Source organism: Cryptomeria japonica, chromosome 5 (assembly GCF_030272615.1).
Source record: "Cryptomeria japonica chromosome 5, Sugi_1.0, whole genome shotgun sequence".
NCBI lineage: Eukaryota > Viridiplantae > Streptophyta > Pinopsida > Cupressales > Cupressaceae > Cryptomeria > Cryptomeria japonica.
The window spans coordinates 3230491-3240312 of NC_081409.1; the positions used below are offsets into that span (position 1 = coordinate 3230491).

The 9822-nt window shown below is 33.1% G+C and overlaps 1 long non-coding RNA gene across 3 annotated transcripts in view; it reads right to left on the minus strand.

The window, feature by feature from the left end:
* Positions 1-1658: 1658 nt before the first annotated feature.
* The window catches only part of LOC131077952 (uncharacterized), a 9631-nt gene continuing 1467 nt past the window's right edge, over positions 1659-9822 (minus strand). Inside the window, exons 1-4 of one of the 3 annotated variants that reach the window (XR_009113686.2) lie at positions 3392-8931; positions 3065-3291; positions 2301-2647; positions 1659-2006 (exon numbers count right to left, since the gene is read on the minus strand). This is a non-coding gene — a long non-coding RNA (uncharacterized LOC131077952). Of the gene's footprint in view, positions 2007-2300; positions 2648-3064; positions 8932-9822 lie in introns of those variants that run through there. The other 2 variants (XR_009372482.1, XR_009372483.1) reach the window with 2 other exon arrangements.

Genomic DNA, 9822 nt, shown 5'->3' on the forward strand with positions numbered 1-9822 from the left:
GCATACAACTTCCAGCTCTTCGTAGTTCTTCACTGAAGATTGCAGACCTAATGATGTTTGTAGACCTTCAAGAGGAACTCGCTATCCTCTTCAATGTATTCACTGTTCAAGATCGCATGTATGGCAAATGCTGATGGCAGAAGTAATTAGCTGATTCCTTGATCAAAATGCGCATTGACCTTTTATTGCAGAGCACAAGGTCTTCTCATTGATTGTCTAATATTCAAACTTCTTGATTGCATATATACAAGAGGTGAGCCCTATCTTGGGTCGGCCCAATCCATCTTTGGGGCCAACACTATTTATTAGTTCCACATGCCAACATAGGCATGGGACCTAAACAATATAGTTTCCACGTTACAAGAGCCCACGCTACATAGAGATGTGCTAAAATAAGATATAGGACCACATGTTTGGAGAAGAGATGCGTCCTTTTAATAATACAATCATTTGGGCCCAACCCATCATAAATGATCAATACATAAGACTATATGCCACAAAATGTGTGTTGGAGATAGGTCCACACGTTGGACCTAGGGATACGCCCCTTTACATGTTAGGTCCAACCCTTAATGGTTTTACACATTACATATAAATACAATAGATAGGGCCCTGCCCTATAAGGATTCGGATGATGCCTTAAGGCAATCCGAATCCTATTTATTTTCCTATCCTAGTTACACAACAAACCAACATAGTATATATGTAGAATTAGGACAACAATATTGTATGTATAATCCACTACAAACCTAAGCTTTATCATTATTTAAAGAAGGGTTAAGTTCCATAGTTTTCTATTCTAACTTACACTCATGTTATAAAGATTTCAAACATTAAAATCTACATTTCAACATTTTTCAATATCAATTACGAGAGCACAATAAGTTTGTTTCAATATCAATTAGGAGGGAACAAACAAGACTTATTGTAGGTTAATTATAAAAAGAGGTGATATTTATAAAGAATAATAGTTCATTGTTAAAGAGGTGTCAAATCTTCTTTTTTTCATTTAAGAGTCTTTTACATAATTTCATATAGATAATTGAGAAAACATATTGTGAATTAGTCTCTTTATCTTTAATACAATTTATTGTGAGTTATTTATAAAAAGAGATAATTTTTATAGAATATTAGTTAATTGTTAAATAATATAACTTTTTTATTATAACCTTATTTTTTGCAAGAAATAATAAATAGGCTCTCACCCTTGATTAATTAAAGGATTGTTAGCAATAGAACATCATTTTCACAAAAGGAGATCACTGACTTCGATTTATTTTATCAATTTACATTGTAGCTCAAAATTTACTTTTCTTTAAGATAATTTGTATGCAAAACACTCATACTTCTTATGTGTTGTCTGATTCAATCAATATTTGATGACTTGTAAACATCAAATATTATTTAACTGAAATAAACTCGGCTATTTGGGTTGGTTTGGCAATTAATCTAGTTTTTGTTGTGATTTTAATTCTTGTTCCATTATAATAATTCATGAATAATTTCAATTTTCTTTATGTGAGTTGATTGTAATTGTTTTACATGATTGAGTTTGAACTTCTTTAGAAATAAATAACATCTATTTGATAAAAAATTTTAAGTTATTTGTGATTTGATTTGACTTCACTTATTACTCAACAGATTAAACTACAATTATTTTAAGTACATAGATGATAACCCAACAGACATTATTACATCAAATCTACATATTTACAAGAAAAACAATAATTTCTTAAATTTAATCTATTATATATGTTTTAAAAATAAAAAAGAGAATCAAGAAAAATGTTACACCATATTGATAGAAAGTAAGCTGCATACTGGACCTATCAATAACCTAAATTTTAAGAGATGGACCAGGCAGGCGGGAGGCTGGGCCTTCCAGTGTCAATGCTAGAGCTAGGACTACAGGTCTTGCTTGGCAAAATGAAGGCCTCTTTATCATCCCTCTTCCACTACTTTTACCTCTATCAGACAGACTTTAATGGCAGATGATTAATTTTTCCCTGCAGAGAAAATTTCAGATCACTTTTCAAAATAGAGTTCATCTTAAGGAGATGAAGAGAATACGAACCAAAATTTCACAGGAAGTGCTTTCCTACTAAGCTAAATACATAAATAGGCCAAAAGTAATTAATTGTCTATGGAAAACATCTATCCACAGAAAAATGCCTGCAAATCACAGGTAAAGCCCATAGATTACATAAACATTATGCATCTTTCTATTGGAATTGTTTAATATGACGTCAAGGTGTTCAAGGTTTTTTAATTAAAGCCTTAAGAGAGATGGGGGGAAATACCTGGCAGGCCTGCGGGATGGTGGTTAAAGCCTCGGGTGAAAGCCTTTACGAAAGCGGAGATAGGTTAGCCTGGTTAAGGCGTTAAGGCCGTCGCGCGAAAATCTGCTTAAGGCAAACCGTCCTGCATGAAGAAGTCCCCGGACGCATCGAGAGAAAATGGAAAGCGGGGAGTTAAAATCGATCCCACAATTCCTTTCTATTAAGGGTGACTTTCTATGTTGGATTGAGGTGCTGCACTTGTTTGTTTGCTATTAAGTTAGGGAGGGAAATGGTGGAGCGGCCTTCACTTTTCTCGACCTTTATTCATGCCAGCGTGCACCCCATCTCAACCGAATAAAGAACTGTTCCTGGTTATATCCATTTAAATATAAAATTAGGTTTCAAACAGATCCTATACGCATTAACAATTTTAGGCCTCTACATGAGCCAGTATTTACAAATAGAATGAAGCAGCCCATACCCATGGGGACAGTACTGTTACCCTAAAACATGAATAGAATAAAACCCAAAAAAACATATTTACAATTACCAAAACTACTGTCTGCCACAGTTTCCTTGTGGGTACTTTCTGGGCATATATTGAATAAAATAGTGGACTTTATGGGCACTACACTTACCTAAAATTTAGAAATATTGAAGCTACAGCAGTAAGCATGTACAGCTAGAGTGAAGCGGGCCATATACATGGGAACAGTAATGTGGCTCTTATAAATAACCCAAAAAAAAAAAAAAAAAAACAAACAGAATGAAAGAAAGCAACATACCTTTGTCAGCCATAGTTCCTTTGATCTGTATCAGAGTTTGAAGAATATGTGATTCTGTTGAACATCCAGCAGTGCTGTGGAATGTAACAGCAATACATTCAACTTGTTCATAGAGACTCTCTGTGAACAAGGTGAATGTGTTGACCATATTAACAATCCAATAGTACTCCAAACATGAATTACAATATCATGTACTCTTCAACTGCAAACATCCCCCCGTTTACACACTGCAACGCAATGTTTTACTGGGTGAACTTAGGAATGATATTTTAGAACAGGGCTTATCAAACGTACTACTCAAAATAATATAAAAAGCTTACACTTTACCTTTCAATCTTGGAAGAGGCTTTGCTATGATGCTTTTTATAATCTGATGGGGGCTGACTGCTGATTAAGGTCAGAAAACCATGTGCTGGAAACATGGTATGGGAGACCCCTTCCTAACTTTTCTATATAACAATATCATAAAATCTTATCTTTACGTAATTTCTGGTCCACATTTCTTTCCCCCACCCTTCTCATGTGTCGTAGTATTTAATTAATAATTATATTAGATCTTATTTGTTTTGGGAGACTGTATTCAGAAACGTAATAGATTTAGAAAGAGTCCAATAATTATTAGTTCCTGTTGGGACAATTTTTTTAAAAAAATATCAACAGCTCGTACAATATAAAGTCTTCTACACCATCTAAATTTATAGAATTAAAATAATATTTAATTATCAGTCAATCATCTTCAGCTGACTTCATTCCAAGAATTAAAGTCATACAAGAAAAAGAAATTATTTTAATGTTCAGGAGGCTAAACATAGTCTATGGGACAGACACCTTCACAAACTAACTTCTGCATTTCAACTCTTTTCTTGTGCAGCATGATGATGAGCGCCCCTAACTTCTCCACGAACCCCTAGCTGAATAAATTATCCCAAGAACCGACTGCCAAGGTGTTTACATAACTGTCCCTGCCGATCTTATAAGTGTCACATTCTAGAATAAATGTTTTTATGTTTTAACTTTACCTGAAGTGCAAAAAAAAAAATACACTCTTTCCTCCCAAACTTCTTTTGAAGACCTTGAAAACCCACGTTACTGGTTTGCCACATCAGATTTGAAAACCCGCGTCACTGGTTTGGCACATCGGATTGCTCATTCCATGCTTGATGATGACGATAACAAGTACAGAATTCCTGATCTGTATTGGGTATCCAGGCAGATTGTCTTTCACACATGCAAGGGAGTACGTATGCCTTCCTACTCACGCACTTGATTTTCTTGAATCTTCAATATCACGCCTAATATATTTTGTTGTGGTCTTTTTCCGCATTTCATCATAATGGCCAGGTCTCCACTATCTTTCTTGTCTACAGCGTATTGTTGGTCTACAGTGAGCTCGAAAGGTGTCAGAGAAGCTGTAAGAAGACAAAAGACCCCTGCATAACAGCCTTCAACTCTTTTCAACAAGGACTTCAGAGTCTCACGATTTCCTTACACGCCAGAGCAGATGGAGTGACAAAAGTAGAGAAGATATTAGGAAACACCTTCCTTATCATGCAATAATTTTCACTTGTTTTCAATATTCTCTTGATTGCAACTAGATCCTAGGCCCGTATGTGTATGTGGACTATGCTTAACAAGTGGTTCATTTTTCTATTATTTCCATAAAAGTATAAACAACCAAAGAACAACAATACATCTGGTTTGGGAAGGCAAGCAAAATCTACAAGTCAGGCCACGCAGTATATTTGGTGTCCGAAAGAGAAATGGGCACACATGGATTGCCAGTACTATAAGCTTTACAATCTAAATTAAGTTTGCATACAAGTGCATATGTACCTGTCTATAATATCTATTAAAAAAGAAACAGGACATAAAGCCATTTTCTGCATAAAGACTTGCATATCAAATCTTAAATATTTACAACAGCATATATAAATATTTAGAAAAAATAATGAAATATTAATAACATAAAAGAATAGTGACGATATTTTTTTTAGGAAAAATCCAGCATCCAAAAGCTGTATTCTTGAAAGAGAGGTCACAAATTCAAATCCTGTAGGGGGTAAGGTATGTACACCTCGTATTTGAAACACAGTTAGGTGGTTACTACATACTAGGAGCGAAAGGAATCCTATATACTGTAAGCCATCTATAGACCCAAAAACAAATCACCTGATATTGTGGACCATAAAACAGAATTAAGTATTAATTTTTTTAAGCACCAATCCAATATATTCCAAGTAACAATATTCACAATACAAAATCAAGCTCAAAATCTTAATACGGAGATCAATACCCTACTTCTCAAGAGAAAATCCAGTAGCAAAATCCCTGCAATAAAACCTAATGTCTCGCATCTCCAATATCTAATATATAATCAAGACCAAAACTAGAAACCACTAATGACTTCTAAAACCATGAGAAGATACATAGACTAAAGTGGCACTCAAATCCCCAAACAAACCCCAATGCCCAAATAAAGGTGAGTTAATTAAAACTCAATTGGAAGCTTCCTCTTTCAATTTCAATACTCCACTTTGGATGTATCCATCTTTTAATTATAACATGCTCCTAAGAACTAAAGATCATTCATCATCTTCTCCAAGTCCACAGTCACACACAATTTTCATGCTTTTTCTAATCTAACAACTCTTACCCACCTTACAAGTTGTCAACAATAACATTTTGCAATTCCCATGACAACTAATGGAAATATAAATTGCCACATTACAAACTATAAATGGCAATTATTGTCACTCTAAGAAGGACCTCCCACATATGTGATTGCATATTAAATAAATATTATTAAATAATTAAATATGAACCTCAGACATGCAAGGTTGACACACCTTTTCCCAATAGTGTTGGCAAACAGATCTACAAAGCCTATTGACTACTCTTCTTCTCCATGGTCTCCTTGGATGCTTCTAAATCAAAATTTATAGATTATGTCATATTTAAGTTTGTAGCTATTAGGAATGAATTATTAATAAAAATTAAGATTTTATCATTATACTTGTAACAATTCGAACTTTTGCTATTTTATAAATAATTTTAATCAATCAAATTTTTGTTCATAATGAACCATTTCGTGACATAGCTTATGAGCTACATATTTAGATTAGATTTATAAGTTGCATCATGGCATGTTGTTTAGGTTTTTATTATTATTGTTCTCAAGTAAATTTCAATTAGGGTTTAACATTTAACTTTATTAATAACTCTTGTAGACCTTCAATCTTGGTCCTCTTTCAAGGAGTTCTATAAAGTCCAAAAACTATTAATTTATACAAAATGAATCCATGAGTTGACCTTTCAATATCTCTTATGTCATATATTGAACTCAAGCAATCAATGATCAAATTGCTCAAAAATATAATATTCAAAAGAAGGTTGAATGTGTACCTATTGAAACTATTTCCTTTTTGTCTCACATAAAACAATCCCCACATTCTTTAGTGGACATCAAGAAACACCCCCATTTTTCTGGAAAAAAAACAATTTTAAGGTATGCCCTTTATGGCATGACAATCTTTTATGCCTATTTTTGGAGCATCTACCAACACCTAAATGCTAAGTTAATTCGACTCTCTTTGGTGTCAAAATTGTGCATCATGGGGTGACCTGTCTTACCCTTTTATATATCTTGACTTTAGTTATCTAATTTTAGATATGTTAGGTTTTTATTGATTTTTATTGTTGATAAAATATGTTGGTATTTTTGTTTTGAAGGTGCATTTCTAGTCTTTCCAAAATGCTAACAAGTGCACGGCTGACAAAATTCTATGTTGGGTTAGTAAATGTGTATGGTGATGTTCTTGCAAATAAGGTGTGTTTTGTTTTTGAGGTATGTATTTTGCATTTACATAAAGTGAATCTCAAATGTTATTAAAATTGTTGATTATAACAACAAAAGATTATTGTTCAAAGGACAAATGTGTCTTAGAGGGTAAACAATTGGCAAGGTTTTAATTTGTTTTCCTTTCACATTTAAATCTCTCTTACACGATTATGTACCAAAAATAATATCAAGTAATTAGATTAAGTAGACATTGACATTATTTAATTTTCCTATTTTTCATTTGTTTATGTCCATTGATATATATATTTTTTTCTAGAGTAGTTAACAAATAGAAGTTCTCATACTTATAGCAAGTGGGAAACTATGGTTGTTGTTTGTAGGTTCAAGCAATTATGTTTTTGACTAACAATAGAAGTTACTCTTGGAAAGTCGGTGCCTTCCTAACCACAAAGCACAATTATTTTAGTGTCACTATCAACTATTGAGGATGTTAAGCAAACCAATTTTATGGGTCCAAGTCCATTAAATATATTTCCTACAACAAATCCATTGAAGTCACAAATAAATATTGAAATTCAAACTAGCTAATCTATCATAATATTGCCTAACACTAGAGATCTTAAATGTAATCAAATCGTAGTTTGACTACTTGATGAGTCACTAAGTACTCCTAGTTTTTCATCCCTCAAATTTTTCTATTGTTTGCTTGTCAAATTTTCTAGATAAGTCATCCACAAGTTTTGGCAAAGTACTTAACAATGTCAATTAGGAGATGTGGAAATAATGTGATAAAATATAAATTTAATGTTGCAATAATGTAGCTTTATATGCCCTATCCACCTATGTCAAAGAAGAACATTTGGTATTTCAACATTGTTGAAGCGTATGTGCATGGAAATGGGTACCAAAGGAAGTGAAATGTGACTTTTTTAAAATCAACAAAATTTGATCTTCGATGAAAAATTTGAAGAAGCCACATTCAAAATTTGAAAATGTGAAATCATTGTGCTTAGAATCTAATTTCTAAACTAGTTTTTTAAATAGTAGAAATTAATGTTATGAATAGAATTGTGGAATAATAAAATAATTAAAATGAACACAAAAAAAAAACATACAAGAGAGACACATATAGGTGGTTCACCTGATAGGGGCTACATCCATGGAGAAAAAACTAGTCCTTCCTTTATTCTATCTAACAAAATGAAGGGATAAAACCTATAACACATCTATTGCAACCTCCTCTTCACTTTCTCAAGGTCTTTTCTCTCAATCACAATGCTTTCTCACGATGCATGCTGTAATACAACACCCTCATTAAAAAGAGAATTTCTTTATAGGACAAAAACATATCAACATAACTTCTATTGTCCAATCTATGACCTAACGATGAATGATCCAAATTGACTACAAAATCAAAATATTTAATAAATTCTTGTGGGGACGATAGAAGTGGGAAGGCAAGCCCCCCACACCTCATGAGGAAACAATCCAAACACGAATGAAATAGAATCTGTGAACCAAAATGATAATCAGATTCCACTTCCAGCAATCTCCCACTTGAAGATTGATTACTACAACTGAATTAAGATAATAATCAAGCTTCATAACCAACAATTAAGAGGGAGGTTCAAATACAGGAATCACACAAAGTACTATTTTAGAAAAATATAAAATAACAGCTAGTGTGCTGTCTCTAAATTGTTGACTTTTTAAAATATTTCTTTACATTACAGGGCAATCTTCTGTGTTGGATTGAGCCGTTGTATTTGTTTGTTTGCTCTTAAGCTCGGAAGGAAAATGGTTGAACGACCTTGTGCAGATTATTCTACTGCCCTAACGCATTCCTCCACCTAAATAAAAAATTAGGTCTCAAATAGATCGTATACGTGTTAACAACCTTATGACCCTACACAGAATTAGTATCAACAACTAGAATGAAGCAGGCCATACTGATGGTAACCGTATTGTTACCCTATATAATCTCAATTATAGGTAAAGATAAAGGTTTTACTCCAGCTCACTAGATATAAGATTACATTCATTAACATTTCAAAAATGAATTGTCCCAACCTAAGATCATAAAATACACCAGCAAAATAAGATCTTCCGATCCTTCACCCTTAAATAAATAAGCCTTATATTTGTATAAAATGCATGATAAGCAAGCTGTAGCTACACAGAACATAACGAACCAGCTCTTTAAGTAATCTGGTGATCAAAATCCATAAAAAGCAATATGATATAGCCTCCTCTTTTGTGCCTCACATAAAGTCTAGTCAATCATAATTTGAGGGGTAAATCCTCTTGCTAAAAGTTTAGTTTTTTTCAATACAGTTAGTCGATCACTGAAAGAGAAAACTAAGAGAGAATATGATAAATTACCTGGATAATAATCCATAAGAACACTCTGCAAAATGGAGAGGAGCGACAGAGTTCCTTATCATAAGATGGGTGCGCACACATACTTATATTGGCGAGAAAAGCAATCACCTATATGAAACTCCCGTAAAAGAGGCAAAAATATCATTTAAGGCTCTGTAAAGCTAGCTATTCACATTTTAGATAAACAATAAAGATAATAGATGCAAGTTAACATCTGTATGGATGTGAGGCTGGCTGCCACTATCTGTTATGAGGTATGTTAAACTGAAAACAAGGACAAGGCAGCGCAGTGGAAAACTATCAAGAATATATAAAATTAACGTGAATCATATATCGATTGATTGCTTGAAGATACATAGTAAATTTCAATCCACTTTAGAGTGTTTTTTTCCTCATCCTTTGTTACAATACTTAATTATTTTCATTAATACATAATAACTAATATTATTAAATATTTAAATATTGAAAATAGAAAACAGAATATAAAAGAGGCGGCCAAGAAAAACGTTACAACATAGGTTTTTGATAGAAAGTAAGCTGCATGCTGGACCCGCCAATGACCTAATTCTTAAGAGAT